This window comes from Equus caballus, chromosome 7 (genome assembly GCF_041296265.1).
Source record: "Equus caballus isolate H_3958 breed thoroughbred chromosome 7, TB-T2T, whole genome shotgun sequence".
NCBI lineage: Eukaryota > Metazoa > Chordata > Mammalia > Perissodactyla > Equidae > Equus > Equus caballus.
The window spans coordinates 85538199-85560632 of NC_091690.1; the positions used below are offsets into that span (position 1 = coordinate 85538199).

Below are 22434 nucleotides of genomic sequence, written 5' to 3' on the forward strand. Positions count from 1 at the left end.
TAGGAGCAAAACAAAAGTTTGAAGTCAAAGTCAGAGGAATGGGGCCTGTGGTCAGATACAAAAGATGAGCAGAAAACAAGAAAGTTTCTGCAACTGGAGGAGTAATCATATTAAAAGTCATAGTCTTTGTCTATATCTCTACACATTTTTCCATCTGAAAAGACTATTTTGAGATAATGTACTGAAGAGGAGCAGGAATTCCCTCTGCTGACCCCAAATTATGCCCTGAGAGAGAGGCAAGGCTATTCAGGGGAGAATGAATTGCAAGGTCAGAAACTTGAAGGTGTAGAAAGGTTGAGAAGTATGTCCAGGCTTGAGGACTAAGTTCAGTAACAGTGTGAAGGTGGAGAAGGCCCAATTTTATATGACTTTTGATTATGAAGTGCACAAGAGAGCCTGATGTCTTAAAGGAGCCACTGTGGAGGGTGCTGGATTGTAGTTTCCAGCCTCTCTGTCCAGTTGACCTTTGAAGACTGGCAGGTTGATAGAAATCTACTGGTTAGTGATATTTTGCTCTAATATTGTTGACCTTAAACAAATAGATAGCCAGTTATTTCTCCAGTAAAAATGAGTTTATTTGCAGCCCAGCCTCAGTAGCCTAGTGGTTAAGTTCAGCATGCTCCACTTCGGCAGCCCATGTTTGGTTCCCAGGCATGGACCTACATCGCTCTGTTAGCAGCTGTGCTGTGCTGGCGACCCACATACTAAAAAATAGAGGAAGATCAGCACGGATGTTAGCTTAGGGCGAATGTTCCTCAGCAAAAAAAAAAAAGAGTTTATTTGGGATTAGTAAAAAACTGCAATTCAGGGTCTGCAAGGCATGGTGAGCCACGTGCTAGTTCCTCAGCAGCAAGGGTGGAGAAACTCTTCTGTAGAGGGGAAGAGGAAGTTGAAAGGGCTGTTGTAAACAAAGAGTCCAGTGGAGGAACTGAGTTCAATGTCTGGTGTCTTTTCACTGGCTTAGTTGTGACAGTTTCTCATTGGCTGAGCTTCTTGCTGATCAAGAAGAGGAAGTCTTTCTTCTTCATGTTGGGCTCTGCTATAGACTAGGGCATGAGAGCTCCCCTTTTTGGCCTCCTGACTCCAATTTAATGAGGTTTCTGTTTATTAATTTGACACTCCACTAAACATAGTGGGCCTTTACAAAACTGGAGGCCTTCCTATACAAAGAGAATGCTGTTAATATACTCTCCATCCAAGGGCGTGAGCTCTGGGTTGTTGTTTCAGTGGGATGAGCTGCAAGACTCAGCCAGACCAGCAATCCGCTGCCAACTTTGGCCCAACGGGAGGTTTCAAGACGGAGTAGTTGTGTCCCTAATATCATGTTTAATAACCTTAAATAAGGGTTGGTATAGCCTAGCTTCACTGAAGAGATTACTCAGAGTTGGTACACAAGAAATTTATGGAAAGAAGGAAGGAAGAGAAGAACTTAGTTCCCATGTATAGCTGTGTCATTCAGAAATTTGAGAGTGTAATAATACAATAATAATAATAAAATATGAAAGTATAATACAGAGATTTAGTATAAAAAGGTGTTGAAATTCCAGTGGGCAGAGGAACTTGAAGATGCAGTGGAGTAAGAAAGTGACTTAACTTTCCGATCACAAGAGAAAAGCAATGGGGGCAAAGGAAAGAAACAGAGAGACAAGGTGGTGACTGCAAGCCAGAGGGATTTAAGCTCCCCTCCTCCTGGTGACACTGCGGAGGTTTCCACAATGCTCTCAGCATTGGGAACTTATTTAACTGTAGGGAGAGGGAGACAAGTGACAGCTAGTGGGACCAGTGGCCTTCTGGAGAGATGGGATAGGCTGAGGGTCTGACACAACCAGAGAGCTGAAGAAAGGAAATGATCATTAGACAGAAGCAGAACTGAAAGAATTCCTGGCTGCTTCCGGTATTCAACACATGCAATGGGGTCCCAGGAAAATGAAGTCTCCAGAAGGAGAAGAAATAGTGCCAATGTTGCTGGTGAGGTAAAGGAGCTTTCCGGACGTAGATCACCCAGAGATTCTTAATATCTGTGTAATAGTCACACAAAGCCTTGTGTGTTAGATAGTATTTTCTGTTATAAAAAAACAACAAAACTAATACAACTGTTGCATATTGAGTTCCCTGGAAACTGACTCTGAGATGGATATTTGCATGCAGGAAATTTAATGGGGAGTGCCCAGGGATTCAATACCAGAAGAGGAGTGAAGGATGTAGAATTGGGTAGAAGGAGGAACTGAACTGCAGTGAGGTCACAACAAAGGTCTCTCGTCTAATCCTGTGGGGAGCTCTGGAGTTGTCCTGCCTCGGAGCAAAGAAGGCTGGGCATGGATGAGTCATTAGATGTGAGTTGCCTATGAGCTTGAATGAAGTGACTCTCTTCAGCTGAGGACAATATCAGAAGAGGGAAGGCCCGGCCCCGTGGCCAAGTGGTTAAGTTTGTGTGCTCTGCTTTGGTGGCCTGGGGTTCACCGATTCTGATCCTAGGAGCAGAACTACACATCGCTCATCTGGCCATGCTGTGGTGGCATCCCACAGAGCAAAATTAGAATGACTTGCAAGTATGATATACAACTATGTACTGGGACTTTGGGGAGAAAAAAAAAAGAGGAAGATTGGCAACAGATGTTAGCTCAGGGCCAGTCTTCCTTACCAAAAAAAAAAAAAAAAAAAAGCATAAAACAAAGAAAAAACCTCCTCATTAAGCCTCATATATCATCATTAAAAAAAAGAAGAAGAAGAGAGACTTGTCTGAGAGCCATCAGCTGCCAATATTCCTAGCAGATAAAGTAATGATTATCTCAGTTCAGAAAGGAGGAGCTGAGTGGCACACCATAGCATCCCTTACAGCCAACCTTTTATACTGGATCCACTCACTTTGTATAATAAGTTCTGGAAACAGGATCCTGGTTGTTCTCATTGCCTGGGGAAATTTATAAGGGGAATGTTAGTGGGCTAAACTGCAGCCCATGGTACTGCTCCTTGTCTGTAGGTTGCAACTGGTACTAATGGTGTCCTTGCTCTATAACCCATGTTAGTTTCCCTCACCCTCGACTCTGTTGTCTAGGTGGCTAACCTGGGGGGCCTCAGGTTACCTTGCCCTTCTCAGGCATGGCTGCTCCATTTACCGTAAAAATTGGGCAAAGGACTACCTAGTCAATCACCATGACCTCTAAACCCATAGAGTCCAGAGTTGCTGGGACAAGAAGCATAAATACCACAAGTAGGTCACTGTGAGTGATGGTAAGCAGGGCCCAGGGCCACTCCTACTTCCTTCCTTTGGATTCCAGAACCATGTAGTATAACCTATTGAGAACACAGGCCTACGTAATAATTGTTGGCTTATGGTGTAGGCTGCATCTTGGAAGATATCACTCCATCTTTGCAGGGTATCACCTCCAAAGTGGTACCACAATTGCACCTTAAAAGGCAATTTCATCACTCTGTCAAGCTGAAAGCTTCTGTGTAGTGTGGTGTGAAATAAGGAGAGTGGATCCCATGGTCGTGTGCCACTGTTGCACCTACTCTGCTGTGAAATGGGTTCCTGGGTCCAATAAAAATATTATGCAGGATTCCATGTTGCTGGATTAAACACTCTACAAACCCTCGGATAGTGGTGCTGGCTGAGGCCCCCAGGGGAGGAAGGCAAACCCATAAGCAAAATATGTATTTATTCCAATGAAAATGAATCACTGCCCCTTCCAGTATAATCAACTTGCCATTAAGTGGCTGATTGGTCCCCTGGAAGAATGGTGCCATATTGGGGACTCAGTGTTGGTCTCTCTTGGTGGCAGGGTGGTCAGAAGGAGAAGTAAACAAGGGTGAATTTGCAACCAAGGCTCCCATAGGGAGCTCTGGGCTGGAATGACCCTTCAGAAGTGCCCTTCCTCCAGATAAAGGAGTCTGGCCTTTATTACCCTCCCTTTCTCCCCTCACTGGCCAGTCATTAGAAGTGGCTGCTCCCAAGAAGAAGGGCATAAGCTTGGGCAAGGCAACTTTCTTTAGTTGAGGGAGGGCAATTCTTGGAGAGACACTCATCTGAGAGCTGTCAGCCAACTCTCACAGCAAGTGGAGGAATGAGTGCCTTAGTTCTGAAGAGGGGATCTGAGTAGGCAGGGTACCAAAGAATCCACCACAATAACTAAATGGTAGGCATTTCTGTTCTAAATTTCAGCTATTCCTAGGAGTTCTTGAATGGGGATGAGTTGGAGGAAGATGGAGAATTGTGAGATACGTCACTTCCCAAATGTCATAGTTGATTACCTGGGAAAATTCATTAAAAACTGCATATATTATGGTTTTATGTATATTTAACCAAACTTAGGGTTGACACAAGCAAAAAATCTCTAAACAGATCAGCAAAAAGCACAAAGAATGCCTTTATCATAAAACATCCACCATTTACAAGATTCTGCTTGCTTTATTTTAAAATGTTTAATGTGGTATAAATATATATACAACATATATCAAGAAATTGTTTTCATACTCTTTTAATTTCTGTTTTTTCTTTTCCATTAATATACATTGTTCATAGATTTGTTATTTTTACTAGCAATTCAATATTCTACCATATTAATATATCAATATTTTTATAATGGCTTATTCTCTCTATTTGGGGCATTTGACTTATATCCAGTTTTTCACAATAATAGGTAGTACAGATATAAAAAATAGTTTTTAAAATCTTTCTTATTTTCTTCCCCAAAGTGGAATTAACAGGTATATTCCATGTTACTTTTTAGAAAGCTTTTCCTAATTTGCAGTACTATAAGCAATGTTCAAGTGCCTGTTTACCCATTATTATGCTAACATTGGATTTTCTTCACTTTTACTTTTCATAGTAGAGTGAATTGTTACCTCATCATTTTAAATGCAGTTTCCCTAATTATTAGTGGAGCAGGGAATTTTCCCAAGTGTTTATTTACTTTTTGTATTTTTTATTATTTATATCTTTTGGCAATTTATCTCCCCATAAAAGGGTACTAATCTTTCATATTTTTGTCAGTCCTTTACATACTATAGATAATAAACTTTATTTGATATTTATTTTCAGTGGTTTCTCGTTCCATTGCCCTTTATCATGAATTCACTTTTTAATTAAATAGTTGGTTTTGTGTTTTATGGCATAAGACCCATTGACCTTACCATTAATGATTTCTTTAAATACTTCAATATTCCAAAATTGGTATCTTGCTTTCTGTTAGGAAAGATGTATTATTGTATTGTCTTCTACATTTTTTGATTCATTTTTGAAATTTTTATCTTCAAATGAAAATAGATTTCAGTTTAATTATTTAACTCATCTGAATCTATTGTGGCATATAGTATAAAATGTGGTCATAATTTAGATTCTTTTAAATGATATCTATTTTCTCCTACATCGTTTAACAGGGATTCATTTATTTGGTGCTATTTTACCAAATTTTTCATGCATTAACTTATTGAGTAAACTTGAATTTATTTCCGAAATTTCTGATTTAGTCAATTGGTCTACTTTATTTATTTATTTATTTTTGCTGGAGGAAGATTCACCCTGAGCTAACATCTGTGCCAGTCTTCATCTATTTTGTATGTGGGTTGCTGCCTCAGCATGGCCACTGATGTGCGGTGTAGATCTGTGCCTGGGAACTGAATCCAGGCCACCAAATCCACGCTAAACTAAACCACTAGGCCACGGGGCTGGCCCCCTTGATTGGTCTACTTTTAAAAAAAATCCAATATTATAAGACTCTTCCCTCATATTTCCCCCTTAAGTGAAGTAATTTTGGGGTTTTAAAATATATGCATATGACCATAGGTACGTGGATACAGATGAACTTTATATTTTTCTTCTCATTTATCTATACATTCTAATATATATTACATTACAATTAACATATATTATTTCATTACTTAAAAAAGAATCTCTTCAAATAAAATGAAGAAAACAAAAATGTTAATCATGAAATAAAAGACAATTATTAAGAACATAAAAAGAAGAAAGGGCAGTTTGGAGAATATATCACATTAGGGCACATGCAGATAAATGTCTATATCTCCCAAGTTCTCTTATGTGACTATACTTGACTCCATGCAGCTCTCTGTGTAAGCACATCTCTGAGTAGCTGCCCCTAACGTTTCTGAAACGTCCACTTCTCCTGTTCTAGTCTGTCTCAGTCCTGTTCCTGGAATCTACTCGCTATGACTGCCACTGTACCTGCCTTTGGCTTTCATCCCAATTGGTTACCACAGTGACTACAAGTCCCTGGTTTCTTTCTGGATTTCAGATATCAGACTTTGCTCTCTGTGTGTTTGGGTAACTCTGCTCAAATCTCTTTGTAATCCTTCCTCAATTGTTAACCCTCTTCACCCCCATACCGCTCACCCACCTCCAGTTGCACCAGCTTCTGGGCTGTCCTATTCTCAGCCGCACCAGAATTTGAGGTGACAGACCATCTGCTCAAAGTAGTCATGTCCAGAGAAACAGCTTGTGATTTGTGCAGCCTGGATCAAAAAAACAAAGGTTGGCACTGGAGTTGGCAATGTAGCAATGAGTCCAATCAGGAAAAGAGAAACCACTGTAGACATGTTAAACAGAAGGGATTTAATTCAGGGAATTTGTTACACAGCTGTTGGAAAGCTGGAAAAGCAAAAAGGGGAAAGCTGAGAAAACCAGAGATTTATATTTCGGGAAGTGGTGACTACATTTAAGATTGGGAGAGCAAAGGTGAAGAGCTGGTATAATCATCCTCCACAGCTGCCTTTGGGGGCTGGGACTGCAGGGCGGGTGGGAGGTGGGGTGAGGTGTCACCCAAATAGTGCTCAGAACTTGGGGGGTTGGAGATGCGCTAGGAAGTGTTCTTGAGATATGGGGAGTTGCCTTGGTTCATGGTTTTAGTGCAATGAGGTCCGACTGTTCTTTGTTTCTGCGCTTAGATGAGGTGAAATTGCTTGTTATAGCCTTAAAATAAGCCCTCTTTTACTTGAGCTACCCTGGAAGAGGTCCCTGTGTCTTGGAAACAAAAAAAAAAACCCCTCCCAATTGCCTCTGAGTGGTCTTTCACCCAGTCCTCTTCCCCCACATTTTCCTTCACCATGCTGACTCAGAACCGCCCCTGCAATGGGGAGTTGACTGTGTGAGAGTTTTGATCATTGCTGCCCTATGACATCACAGTGTTTTTAAATCCAAGAAAGGGAAATTCTACCACATTATCCTTTCTCCTTACGGAATACTAACATTTATGTATGCTTCTTTTCATGTGCATTTTACAATTATTTTGTGTTTTTTATTTATAAAACTTGTAATGCACCACTAATTAGCATTGCATTAAATCTGTGAATGGGAAGTGTTACCGTGTCATTTGCTTAGGCTTTCCAGTTATGAGTGGAGAAAATTCTCCATCTAATCTGATTTCCTTTTACTGTGTCATTAAGATTTTGGAGTTTTCTTTGTACTTCTGTTAGGTTGACATTACAATTTTTAATGAAGATTTGGGGTCTTGGTTGTGAATGGATTGCTTTTCACACTCTCGTTTCTGACTATTGATTGTAACAACTGTTTTAAAATCTGTTTATGTTTCCTGCTGAGCACTTGAGGAAATGAGGAATTGTCCAGTGTGAGAAGAGTGTCCAGTGGCAGAGAGGGACTTGTGTCACTCGTTTGCATTCACGTTTGTGTTTCTTGTGGACAATGTTTGACTAGTACCAGCCCTTGTGAGCCAGGCGGATGGTGTTCCTTTATCGTTTTCCTCTGTGAGTAAGCCAAGTTAATTGACCTGTGCTGGGACCAAATCCATGTCCTTAAACCCTCTGAAGGCACGGGCAGTACAGACTTGTGCTTTCAATAGCTCTCATTTCTAACAATTAGAGCTGCCTGGGCTTCTGTGGAAAATACTGATTTCTGTGATATGAAAGACTGAACTAATTATTTGGAGATTGGTTGCAAGTTTTCAAGCAATGGATTAAGGGTTGGTCTAAATAATGTTTTGACAATATAGTATGATTTGAAAATTACACAAGTAATATGTGTTCTCTATAGAAAAATGAGAAAATGCAGACAAGCTGAAAAAAAAGAGAATGCCTGTAATCCTACCACTTAGGAATAACTACTGTTATTTTAGTGTCTTTTCTTCCAAATGGTTTCCTGTGTCTGGTGTGTATAATTATACAAATAAACATGTGCACTAATATATTTCCTAGTTTCTAAGATGTACTTTTTGACATTTTAACATTTCTGAAATTGAGATGCAGTTTTACAATCAATGATTAAATTTAATAAAGTACTTCTCTTTGCCCCCTAAAATAGCTGTAACTAAATGAAACCCATGGTATCTTAAAATTGAGAGAGAGAGATATTTTTTAATTAAACTTTTTATTTTTAGATAATTATAAATTCACGTGCAGTTGTATGAAATAATACAGAAAGATCCCTTGTACCCTTTTCCCAGTGTGATGGTTAATTTTATGTGTCAACTTGACTGGGCTAAGGGATGTACCCATAGCTGGAAAAACATTATTTCTGGGTGTGTCCGTAAGGTGTTTCTGGAAGAGATTAGCATTTGAATCAGTAGACTGAGTAAAGAAGATCATCCTCATCAATGCAGGTGGGCAACATCCAATCCACTGAGGTCGTGAATAGAACTAAAAGGTAGACGAAAGGTAAATTTGCTTTCTTTGCTTGAGCTGGGACATCTTCACCTGCTCTTGGACATCAGTGCTCCTAGTTCTCAGGCCCTTAGACTCAGACTGAGCCTTATACCATTTGTCCCCTGATTCTCAGGCCTTTGGACCTGGATTTACACTATCAACCTCCCTGGTTCTTAGGCCTTAGGACTTTGATTGAATTATGCCACTGGTTTCCTGGTTCTCCAGCTTACAGATGACAGATCATGGGACTTTCAGTCTCCATGATTGTGTGAAGAAATTCTTATAATAAGTCTCCTCTTATATGTCTATATCTACATCTATCTATATTCTGTTTCTCTGTAGAACCCTGACTAACACAGCCAGCTGCCCCCACTCCTCCCACCCCCGTAACATCTTACAAAACTGTAGTACGGTATTACAACCAGGATATTATTGATACAGAACATTTCCATTACCACAAGATCCCCATGTGGCCTTTTTATAACCATACCTACCTCCCTCCCATTCTCCTCACCCCACCTAATCTATTAGCCCTGGCGGCCATCAATTTGTTCTGCATTTCTATAATTTTGTCATTTCAAGAATGCTCTATACAAACACTGTATTATTTCACTCATATGTGGAAGATAAACAAACAAACAAACACATAGATACAGAGAACAGATTGGTGGTTACCAGAGGGCAAGGGTATCTGGGGAGGGCAAAAGGGGTAAGGGGGCACATTTGTATGGTGATAGATGGAAACTAGACTTTTGGTGTGAATATGACGCAGTCTATACAGAAGCTGAAATATAATGATGTATACCTGAAATTTACGTAATGTTATAAACCAATGTGACCTCAATTTAAAAAAAAGAATGCTCTATAAATGGAATCATACAATATGTACTTTTTGGGCTTTTTTCAATTACCATAATTATCTGGAAATTGATCCAGATTTTGCATGTATCAATAAATGTGCTCTTTTTTTTTTCATTGTTGAGTATTCCATGGAATGGATATACCCAATTTGTTTAACCGTTCACCCGTTGAACTGCATCTGGGCTGTTTCCAGCTTTTGGCTATTACAAATAAAGCTGAAATAAACACTCCTGTACAGATTTTGTGTGAACATACGTCTTCATTTCTCTGGGATAAATACCTAGGAGTGCAATTGCTGAGTCGTATGGTGGTTACATGTTTAGTTTTTTAAAGAAACTACAAAACTGTCTTCCAGAGTGTCTGTACCATTTTTACAGTCCCTCTCACGGTGTATGAGTGATCAGGTTTCTCTGCATCCTCACCAGCATTTGGTGTTACTTTTATTTTAGCTATTCTGATAGGTATGTAGTGAATTTCCTTAATAGTTACAGTGCTTTCAAATGATCTATTTCATGTTGAGTGAGTTCTGTGTGTATTTTTCAAGGAACTGATCCATTTCATCTAAATTGTCAAATTTATGTGTGTAGAGTTGTTCATAGTATCCCTTTCAAATTCATTGATTTCTGCTCTTATCTTTATTTCCTTCCTTCTGCTTTGGGTTTATTTTGCTCTTTTCTAGCTTCTTGAATGGGAGCTTAGATTATTGTTCTGAGACTTTTCCTCTTTTCTAATATATACACTTAGTGCTATAAATTTCCCTGAAAGAGATATTTTTATATTGCATAGGAAAGCCTTAGTGTACTTACATGTTTATAGCTCCCTACCAAGAAATTCAATTCAATTCAGCAAATATTTATGGGGCCAGGCCCCGTTCTAAATCCTCAGTGTACATCAAGGTACAAAATAGACAAAGATATTGTGGAACTTACTTTCTCTTTTTGGAACTTACTTTCTCTTTGTGGAACTTAATTTCTCTCTGTGGAACTTACTTTCTAGCAGGGGGAGACAGGCAAGAAATAATAAACATAATTTACGTGGTATGTTAGAAAGTGATACGTACAGGAACAAGAAAAGTACTGCACGGTAAGAGGGAATGGCTATGTGGGGAACTGTGGTACTTAATACTACAGTATTTACTGTACTACATTTAATACTACAGTTGTAGTAGTAAATAGGTTGGTTAGGCAGGCTCTGTGAAGAAGGAGACATTTGAGTAAAGGTTTAAAGGAGTTAGTCAAGCAGTATCGGTAAGAAGTGTGCTTCAGGCAGATGGGACAGCTAGAGCCAAGCCCTCTGGTGGGAACATGCCTGGAATATCTGAGGAAAGGCAAGTGTGGCTGGAGTGGAGCGAGCAAGGGGGAAGGTGGTGAGGATGACGTCAGAGAATACTGGGGGCAAGGACTTTGGCTCTTGCCCTGAGCGAAATGGAAACACTTGCAATACGTGAAGCAAAGGAATGATCCTGATTTAGGTGTTAAAAGAATCACTCTGGCAACTCTGTTGGCAATAGACTATGCCGAGAAGCAGGTGGTCTCTCAGCAGACTGCTGCAGTAATGCAAGTCAGAGGCAGTGTGGCTTGGAGCAGAGTGGTAGCAGTGGGACTGGTGAGAGGCGATCACATTCTAAATATATTTTGAGAGTAGAGCTGATAGGATTTCTTCATAGATTGGACTTGGAGTATTAGAAAAAGAAGGTGTCTGGATAACCAGCTTGATATAAATCCTGAAACATAGGTGACCACATTCAATACTATATGCACCCTTCCTACCCCTACAACTCTGCCCACAGCTTGTTGGCCAATGGCAGGTACTTAAATAGAAGCAGCTGATCAATAGGTTGGACATCAACCTATAGTGTATCCTGGCCTGGTAGTTTTGCCCAAATAAATGGCACTGAACTGTGCCAATGATTTTTTCTTTCAGGAATCAGAACTGGAGAGACAATGAAAAAAATTGTCAGTGAAGGCAAAAGCTGAAAGACGCTGAGAGAAGGCAATATTTAGACTTCATGAGTAAGCAGAAACCGTGAATAAACAAGAGCTCTGAGCAAACAAAAGCCATGAGGCAGCAAAAAGGTATACAGAGTAATGACAGAAGTGATAAAAGATAACCAAGAAAGCATCGAATTCTCAGGAGAGAGAGTCAATGGCCAGGCCTGGGTCACAGGCCTACCCTGGAGCGAGAGGTGCAGTCAGCTCTTCTGTTACCAGAAGTGGGAGAACGGTGCTAGACTGGTGAAGACCACAGGTGTGCACAAGCCACATAGAGTCAGGCTAGAATCAGCACTGTGGAAGCCAGAACCACATATGAGCCAAAATCCTGAGGGTGCAAGGCGGCCAGAGAAAGCAGAGGAAAGTTGCCTGCTGAGGAAAGCAGACAAGTGTAACACATGCTCAGAGAGAAATACGGATGGCAGATGCTGCAGCCATGGGAGAGATGGCACTTCTTCTAATCTTCCTGTTACAGTCTGATCCCAGGGTGGGCTGGCTCTGCTGATCCCTGCACTTTAGTGCCCCAGGCAATTGCCTTTTAGATGGGTTCAAAATATCTCCTTTTCTACTTGAGCTAGCTTGAATAGTTTTTGATTTAGGCTCCAGGGATAAAGATGGTGCATTTGGTGAAAATTTCTTGGTATCTACTTGTCTCTCAGGATTGAGCATGACAGATAAGGTACAAAGGGTGAAAATGCAAATATTTGGTATAAAGAACTCCCTGGAATCATGTGGAGCATTTTACATACCTTCTGTCATTTAATGTGTCGTGTGAGGGAGGTACCATTACTGAGGTTCTCAGAGGGCAAGTATAGTCCATCTTCACTCTTCATGGATTCCATATTTGCACATTGGCTTACTCACCAAAATTTATTTGTAACCCCAAATCAATACTCCTGGTGCTTTCATGGGCATTCACAGCCACGTGCAGAGTGATGAAAAAATTGAGTTGTCCAATGTGCACATTTCCAGCTGAGGTAAACAAGGCAACGCTCTGCCTTCTTGTTTCAGCTCTTAAACAAGTCTCCCTTTTGCAGTCTATTTAGTGCCATGTGTTCTTTGTGCTGGTTGTCGGTGATTTCGCTGTTTAAGGTGGCCTCCAATCAGAATGCTGAAGTGCTCTCTAGTGTTCCTAAGCACAAGAAGCCTGTGATACCCTACAGAGAAAATACGTGTGTTAGATAAGCTTTGTTCAGGCGTGAGTTATAGCACTGTTGGCTGTGAGTTCAATGTTAACAAATCAATAATATATATTAAATAAGGTATCTTTAAACAAAAACACACATGAAACAAAGTTATGTATCAATCGGTTGATGAAAACATTGCAACTGGAGGCTCATAGGAACCTAACCCTGTATTTCCTCTAAGAGAAATAGTTCAGCATTTGCTAATTCAGTGGTCACAGAGACTTTATAGAACATAAGTACCATGAAAAACAAGAACCAACTGTAACATGTCCAGGATCAGATGATCTGTGGCAGAGTGGAGTGCCCAGCTCCAAAGCTTGTCTCTCTGATTCTGGATACCTGTGCTCCTTCCATCCCACCATGTTACCTTTCAGAAGAGAATGAAAAGCTCCTCTGCTCAGTTTCCAGTGCTCCTTCTGCTGCATAATGCTATCTTCCCTGGAACTTGTTGCCTAGTTAGGAAAGGAACAGGTATGAGACAACTATGAAAAATGGAAGATAATCTACATCAGGGCCAGATAGTAATGTGTAGCACATTTGCCTCACTCATCCCTTAAATATATGTGGTGGACATCACCAATCTGTCACAGCCCCTTTTCCTTCTTGAGCCCAGATGGGGTTTTATAATCCTTCTCAACACAGGACTCCAGGCAACGACTGCCAATCAATCAGAGTTGGCATCTAAGATGAAATCTTTATCTTCCTTGCATAATGACCTGTGTCTTTATAAAGTCAGGTACACACTTGGAGGATCTGAGCTGGCAGGCTTAAGGAACTTTCAAGTTTAAGCAAATGTATCAGTCTGTTTCAAAGCCTAGACCCTTATGGTAGCTCTGAGTGTCTGGCTGACTTTGCTTTGGAAAGGCTTTCTGGATTCCTTTACATAAGACGTTGCTCTGGAAAGATTCATCTGGATGAGAACATCTTTCTTGTTCATCTCTGAATCACCTGCCCCTAGAACACTGTCTGACATAGAGTTGGTGCTCAGTGACATTTGTTGGATGCCTGGGCACCCAGATTGACACATCTTCCCCAGGGAGAAGGAGCTCTGGTGTAGGCAGTGATAGAGTGGAATCTTGAAGAGCACAAAGCAGGGGAGGGAGCAGCAAGGCAAGTGGTGGAGCTTTTCAGAGGGAGCAGTCAAGAGATTGTAAATGAAACTGAACTGGAGCAGCAGTCTATTGAGTCTTTCTGCCTCTTTAGTTCTCTTCATGTTCTCTCCTGTGGCTTACCTCTTTACCTCTGGTAAGTCGGATCTGGGAATCCCAAGAAGGAATGTTGTTGGAGGCATACTAGGAAGAGGAGGCCTGAGGTACTCTGCCTGAGCTGGGAGCTAGTCTTGTTCTGAACTCCAGCCTTCAGCTGGGACCCCAGGCTTCAGCTTCTAGAGCTGTTGGGCACCAGTGCTGCTCATTCTCCTAGGCCTTGGGACTCTTACCCCTCTATCTGCCAAGCCCAATTCCTCCTCCTTCACCCTATCTCCTTTCTCCTTCTTCTCTCCTCCATCAGTTATGGCAAACGGAATTTGCAAGGACATAGGGAGGAAGAGGGGATGGGAAATGGGACCAGGAAGAGATGGATGTATTTGACTGGGAATCTAAGGAGGAAATGTCACTTAGTGGGCCAATATAGCATGGGAATCAGGATCGAAAGAATACTGTTAGATTTCCTAACCATGACAGTTATTTTATTGTTGGAAGTGATTTGTCGGTCATAATCTCTGCCCTGGTGTTGGGCGAACTACAGGAAGCTGGAGCTTCCCAATCTGCAGAATCTAGTTCTGGAGAAGTAGTGTAGTACCTAAGGCAGTGGGAAGCAGTGATAAGTTACCTAAGGGCATGGGCTTTGGAGTAAGACTGAGCTGGGTTACCACTTGCTAGCTCTATGATTGGGGCAGGCTTCTTAATCACTCTGGACTTTAGTTCTTTTATCTGTGAGATGCAGATAAAAATGATATGTACCTTGTAGGTCATGATGGTTAAAGAAATGAGGCCTGTAAGGCTTTTGTGAAGCGTGCCTAGGAAACTCAAATGGTATCTATTGTTGGCCTTAATAATATGATCATCTTGCGGTATTGCACATGGTGAGGTATTTCCTTTTCTCCTCAGCTCTGAGGACAAAAGCAAAGTAGACTGAGTTTCCAAGAATCTGTAAGAGGAAGGCAGGTCCTCACAGGGACATGTGAGTCTGTGTCTGAGAATCTTGCTAGTATAAGTGTCAGGAAGCCTGCAAGATTTCCCAGCAGGGACTGTTGTGGGGGCTCTGGAGACACTTAGTTCCCAAGATCTTAGACTGACTGACTAGGAAAAGCATGAAAGGCTTACTTTGGGAAAGGTTGCCCACACTGCCTGCTGCCCTTCCTCTGCAGGGCTGGAGGGTAACGAGGGGCCATCTCCAACTAACCAAGAAACGAACCAATAAGCCAGAGAAATGGCCATTAAGCTTCTGTAAACCTTGACATGTTTCTGTGATATTCAGTTTCCCACAGCTGGACTCACTGATGCACCCTCCTCACCACCACTGTCCTGTATAATGACCCAGTGTTTGCCTATCACTCGTTGTATTAGTTTTCTACTGTATCTATCCTGCTGTAACAAATTATCACAACCTTGGTGGCTTAAACAACATAAATTTATTATCTTACAGGTCTGGAGGTCAGAAAACCAAAATGGGCTAAAATCAAGGTGTTGGCAGGGCTGTGTTCCTTTCTAGAGACTCTGGAGGGGACGACCTGTTTCCTTACCTTTTCCAGATTCTAGAAGCCACTTGCCTTTGTTGGCTCATGGCCCTCTTCCGTCTTCAAAGCCAGCAATGGCAGGTTGAGTGCTCATATTAAGTCCACTCCAACCTCTCCTTCCATCATTACATTTCCTTCTGACTCTTTTGCTTCCTTCTTCCTCATTTAAGGACACTTGTGATTACATCGGGCCCACCTGAATAATCCAGGATAATCTCCTTATCTTAAAGTCAGCTGATTAGCAGCCTTAAATTCATTTGCAACCCTTGCCATAATTCCCTAATTCCCCCTTGCCTTGTAACATAACGTATTCATAGGTTTCAGAGATTAGGGTGGATGTCTTTGGGAGCCATTGTTCTGCCTTCAACAACTATTATCCATTGTGCCGTGCTTTCTGATTCTAGAAATAGGGCTGAAACTAGTAAACTCACTCAGATACCAGGCCCGAGCCATCTTCTTTATGATGCTGTCCATGAATCCCATTCCTGAGGAGCTGCTCTCTGGCCTGACTGGCTCCCTCCCCGTCACTTGACCTTTACGTAAAGCAACGCACAGTGCCTTACATTGAGCATGAGGGTTCTCTGGCTGCTCTGCCCAAACAGATGGGTGGGAGAAACTATTCTTTATTTCTTCAACAATATTCAGGGTTTTTATTGTGATAGCCAGACTAATAGATCCAATTTTTCTTTAATGAATATTTTCAAACATAAGAAGCCTGTCGTCCATTCTATGTTACAGCCTTATCTGATAGTACTTTCATTAATTCGATTAATGCCTGAGGATAGTTTACCCAAACTACAATAATCACTAGCTGCCAGTCACTAAAACTACCTAGAGGTGATCTGTACTTTTTTAGACACATGCATAATGGCACACTCATCTACACGCCCACAGTAGTCAGTATGGTGGGAAAAAGATGTTAAACGTCTGTTTAAGGTGTGCCAATGTCCTCTTACCTTAAGGGGAAGGAAAAGAAGGAAGGAAGCTAACATTTATTGAGAACCTGCTCTGTGCCAGAAACTTTATAGTCATAAACTCACTTTAATCTCATTACCATGCAAGAAGCAGCTTTCATCATCTCCCATTTACAAACAGGAAAATTCAGGCCCAAGGGTCACATAACTAGTAAGATCTCAGCATTTGACATCTGGCCTGTCTGATTCCAAAACTTTTTTCTCTCCCCTTCACCTGAACAGCTCTTAAAGCAAGAGGATGAACCAGAACAGGAGTGTTTAAGCTGAGACTAGTGGCTTGAGCCCTAGGGTTCCGTGGAGGTACCCAGGGACTCCTCATGCGGGAATGAAGGTGCTTGGTAAGAAGCCAGCCAAGTAGGCTGGGCTCTGGGCCCTCCCCACCTTCAGTAGACAAGCTCTGCTGTTACCAGTTTTACATATTGGAATGCAATGTAATATTTCTATAGAAAGAAAGAGGGAGTGTAGTTGTGCTAAAATAGTCTCTTGAAGGCCATTAGACTGGAATCTGACCACTATGGCCCTGTGATTCTGGGGTCTGTCTCGTCATCCCCAGTTAATTGATCAATTTTTCCAATGCCTTCGTTATTCACTGAATGTCCATCATGGGCCTTTGGGGAGGTGGGACCCTCCAGAATGAAAGAGATCATCTCAGTTAAGTGAATGATATAGGAATTATTGAGACAGAGAAGAAGCTATGTTCTCCAGGCATTTGTCTGTACCACAGACAGAATGTGATGGCAGAGGGGAAGACAGATTCATGTTGGAGATAGTGCTAATCGGGCCCTAGACTGTGGAAGTTGCTACAGAAACGGAAACTCTCACATTGAAGATGAATGGGGTATGAAGAGGTACACAGATCATTTGAGAATCGTCCCTTCCAGGGACTATATCTGGTTAAGATATGTTCCCTTCTGAGAATCTGCTTTACCATGTCACTGATTGGCTCATAGTGAGTCAATATGATACTCTCAAAGTAAGCAAAGTCCTGTTAAATATCACTTATTTAAATCTGTAATGGAGATAACTTTGATGAAAGTTTTAAGTCAGCACCTCATAGGCTACAATGTCTGGGTGAGTCACCATCTTAACAAAGGGTAAAATGAAAGCCACATCTTCTCTTTATTCAGGAGACACTCTTCTTTTTCATTTTTATTATTTTTAAAAATTATTTTATCCTCAACAACAAAAAGTGAAACAACCTGATCAAAAAATGGGCAGGGGATATGAACAGACTTTTCTCCAAAGAAGATATACGAATGGCCAATAGGCACATGAAAAGATCCTCATCATCACTGATCATCAGGGAAACGCAAATCAAAACTACACTGAGATACCACCTTACACCTGTTAGAACGGCTGTAATAACCAAGACGAAAAATAACAAATGTTGGAGAGGTTGTAGAGAAAAGAACACTCATACACTGCTGGTGGGAATGCACACTGGTGCAGCCACTATGGAAAACAGTATGGAGATTTCTCAAAAAATTAAAAATAAAAATACCGTATGACCTAGCCATCCCACTACTGGGTATCTATCCAAAGAACTTGAAATCAGCAATTCAAAGAGACTCATGTACCCCTATGTTCACTGCAGCATTATTCACAATACGCAAGACATGGAAGCAACCTAAGTGGCCATCGACTGATGACTGGGTAAAGAAGATATGGTGTATATATACACAATGGAATACTACTAAACCATAAAAAATGATAAAATCATCCCATTCATGACAACCTGGATGGACCTTGAGGATATTATGTTAAGCAAAATAAGTCAGAGAGAAAAAGACAAACTCTGTATGATTCCACTCATGTGTGGAAGATAAACAAACGCATGGACAAAGAGAAGAGATTAGTTCCTTAGGAACTTTGAGGGGGTGTTAAAAATGTATGTTTCATAAACCAGATATAAGAGAACAAATATTGTAGGATTCCACTGATACGAGATACCTAGAATAGGCAAATTCATAGAGACAGAAAGTAGAACAGTGGTTACCAGGGTCTGGAGGGAGGGGGAATGAGGAGTTGTTTAACGGGTGCAGAGCTTTCATTTGGGGTGATGAAAAATTTCTGGAGATGGATAGTGGTAATGTTGCACAACAATGTGAATGTACTAAACTGAACTGTATACTTAAAAATATTTAAAATAGTAAATTTATGTTATGTATATTTTACCACACAGACAAAAGGTATGCTTCGATGTGCTGGGCATACATTTTTTTTCCCCAACCTCTACCTCCCATTGAGGAAAGGGAGCACCCCATAACCTAACCCTGTGGCTGGAAATCCTGTACCTTTTGCTCGTTCCTGCCATGACCCTGTCTTCTGCTCTGTTCCTGTGTTTACCTGCTTCTGACACTGGGTTTCTTCTCCCATTTTTGACCATTTCTTGCTCTTTGGACTTAATGCAGGCCTGAGGCTTCTAGGGCTCACTTGCTGGCATACATTCCTGGAATGCATTTACTCTTTCCCTCTGTCTCAATTATATCCCAGCTGCTCCAGGGAACTCTGCACCCCTGCTCCCCAAAGCTATTCCTACCTTCTAGGCCCTCCTTTTGCCTATAGCCCTGCCTAGCCTAACCTGGCTTTCCTCCAGGTCAAATCAGATACCTAATCACTCAGGCCCACACTGCTATCTTCCTTCCCCAACCCCCTAGACTCTAGCACTCGAGCACTTATCACCTACATACTTCCCTGTGGCATCCCTTGGTGGGTGATAAGAGCTGAGGCCAGACCTAACCAGGCCACTCTGGTGATGAGAAGGCAGGACATCAGCCAGACCAGCCCCAGAGACCGGATACACAAGCAGAGAGGCCCACGAGTGGACAGCGGCTCACGTGGCCAGCATAAGGCTCAGGGGGTTGTGGAAGCAGGACCCACAGATCATTTTATGTTTTGCTTTCTTTCCTGCTGTAACCCAGGTGAAAGCTGAGACCTCCTTGACCATTGAGAGTTCCACCAGATTGCTGACCACCTGATTCCATGATGTGGGAGGACACAAAAGTCTCCCCAGCTTCTTTTGGGGACGTTTTAGAGATTTATGCTTTCCTGACCCTCTCTGCCTCCAGTCTTCTGCATTCAATTGTCCTAGCACTAATTTACCCCTGGCCACCCCAGGTTTCCCTAAGACCCTGAAAACTCAGTTCTTTCACAAGTTACTCCCAACCAAAAAAATCTGTAGTTACTAAAAAGTGGTAGGTAATATTACCACCTTTTTACAGATGATGAAATTGAGGCACAGGTTAAATAAAATGCTCAAGGAACATTTATAATTTGGTGGATTTTATTAGGATTTTTCAGTGGGGGTGCAGCTACATGGCATGGGGCTCAGTCTACTACCAGCTTGAGTAACTCCTCTCCCCAAGCTTTTCTCTGCCCTAACTTTATCCATCCTAGAGGGCCGTCCAAATTTCAAATTCATCTTTCCTTTGACACAGAAAGGATTCCACTCCCACACTTTTGGATTCTAGCAGTTATCAAAGTAGTTCTTCTCAAGCAGTTAATTCTCCCCTGATAGGGAACACTAGTACAAATCTTTAATGTAATACAATTTTCTTTAGTTACATTCTTTCTTTTTTTTAAAGACTTTATTTTTCCTTTTTCTCCCAAAGCCCCCAGTACATAGTTGTGTATTTTCACTTGTGGATCCTTCTAGCTGTGGCATGTGGGATGCTGCCTCAGCGTGGCTTGATGAGCAGTGCCATGTCCATGCCCAGGATTCAAACTGGCAAAACCCTGGGCCGCCGAAGCAGAGTGCGCGAACTTAACTCAGCCATGGGGCCAGCCCCCCACTTTTACATTCTTTTAATTTTAAATTTTCTTATATCAGCCAAGCCAAACATTTTCAAAATAAAAACTGTCAATATCACTCAGAATAAAATAAAAAGTTGAAACTCTCCCAAATCAGACCTAATATGGTAGCACTTCCTATATTTAAGCCACATTGATACCTTCTTTGTCCAACCTTCTTAGGTCATGCAGCAATTCCTAAACTTGGCTGTGTATCTGTCACCTGGGGATCTCTGGTTCATAGTCCTGGGCCAAACTGCAGAGATTCTAATTCAGCGGATGAAAGTGGGGCTTGGGATTCAGCACCTTAACAAAACTCCTCAGTGATTGTTTAGGAACACTGATTGCACTGGCCTCATTTCAAGGGCTCAACAGCCACATGTGGCTAGTGCCTACCATACTGGACAGTGCAGATAGAGAATGTTCCCATCATCGCCTAAAGTTGTAGAGGATAGCACTGACCTAGACCATTTACTGTCCAGAGCACTTACTGTGATGTTTAGCAAATGTAGCTTTACCCCCATCCTTCCTCTACCTTCCAGATTCGTATCATGCCATCTGGACTGTCACTCCCTAAGCAGAAAACTCTCCTGTAGCCTCAGCACCTTCTCTGACTATTCCTCCTGCCTCTTGGCCTTAATTTATCTCCTTGGTTCAGGGCCAGGATGTGGTGTTGGGGTTCTCTTTGCTCCTGGTCAGTACCCAAGATAGTTCCCAATGACTCTGAGACCAGGCTCAACAGCAACATCAATGACCTGCTGACCGTGACCCACCTGGCCAATCTCACACAGTCAGACTGCCCTCAATGAAAAACTTGTAAACCTGTGAATGGTCCCCAAACAGCACTCCTTCCAGTCTGGGCCCCAACCCTAGGGCTCAGAATGGAGTGAGGTAGAAATGGTTTCTTTGTGGTTTGAGTCACACTGAGTCAGTCAACTGCTTGTGACTCTAAGTAAACATAGCCTACCATTGGTTAAAAAAAAAGGTCTCCTGTGAAAGACTCAGCGACTTGGAGGCTAGTGCCATTTGGCTATTATCACACTCCTCCTCCTAACTGCTTTACTAGCAGACTCCTGCTCATCTCACTCATTCATTGAAGACTTTTACACCTGACTCACAGTGTTCCTGTTTACCTCAAACCTTTCTATCATCTTGGATAACGTCAATGTCCAGCTAACAATTGGACCCTCGGTTCCTTGACCTTCCCATCTCCAATTAAAATGATAAGGATAAGTGCTAACACTTGCTAAGTGGCAGTCACTAGTCTCAGAAATCAGCATGTCCTGTATTAATTCATTTGATTCCATGACAGCCCTGTAAGGTAGGTCACTGTGATTATCACCAACATTTTAGAGATGAGGAAACAGTTGAGTAGTCTGCTTGTGGTTGTGCCGCCATTGAGTAGTGAAGGTGGGATCTAAACTCAGACAGTCTAGTCCCAGAGAGCATGTGCTTCAGTCCTACTCCAAATTTTCTCCTTCCACTGATGGTCTTTCTTCCATTCGGCCTCCACTACCCACTTCCACTGTCATATCAGGAACTCTGCCATCACCTCTGTCTGTGTCATCTTCAGGTCACTAACTCAGGCATCCCAACCTCTGATCAACTTCCTCTCCCTCCAGGAGGTCAATAAAAGCAACAATAAAAGTAATTATAATAATAGCAAACACTTATATCGTCTAAGTGCTCTTCACATGTTAACTCATTTATTCCTCACAATTCAGTGACAAAGGTAGCTATTATTTCTATTGTTTTACAGATGAGGAAATTGAGGCACAGAGAGGTTAAGTAACATGTGCAATGTCACACAACCCATGGGTGGCAAAGCCAGAATTTTAATCCAGTCAGGCTCCAGAGTCCACGTTCTTATCTACTGTGTTAAGGATGATAAGCCTGGAGGTGTGGAGAAAATCATTATTACCTAGGGATTTTTTTTCAAAATACCCATACCTACCTTCCAGTTCCAAATGTTTGCTTGTTTTTCTGTTTATTTTGAAAGAGCCTCTCAGCTGATGTGTACATTGGCCTCATATTGAGAACCATGAATTTGATTATTTCAGTGACCTCCCAGCCTGACGTTCTGGTCAAGTTAACCTACTGCTGTCCTTCCAGCTTTCGTCAGACTGCTTCACACAAACAGGTCGGGCCTAGCACGGTGAGAATGCAGGCATGGTGACCAGCACAGTTGAATGAAAAAAGTGTCAGTATTAATAGCTTGGAGGCGCTGCAATGGGATGGACAGATTTCTTGATGCCTACGTAATAATTGATATGATTTTTTCT

The 22434-nt window shown here is 41.7% G+C and overlaps 1 long non-coding RNA gene across 1 annotated transcript in view; it reads right to left on the reverse strand.

Annotated features, from left to right (window-relative positions):
- Positions 1-9576: 9576 nt before the first annotated feature.
- LOC102149171 (uncharacterized) overlaps positions 9577-22434 on the reverse strand; it is a 39499-nt gene continuing 26641 nt past the window's right edge. The window contains exons 5-6 of the long non-coding RNA XR_002809355.2: positions 13020-13104; positions 9577-12622 (exon numbers count right to left, since the gene is read on the reverse strand). This is a non-coding gene — a long non-coding RNA (uncharacterized lncRNA). The remainder of the gene's footprint in view (positions 12623-13019; positions 13105-22434) is intronic.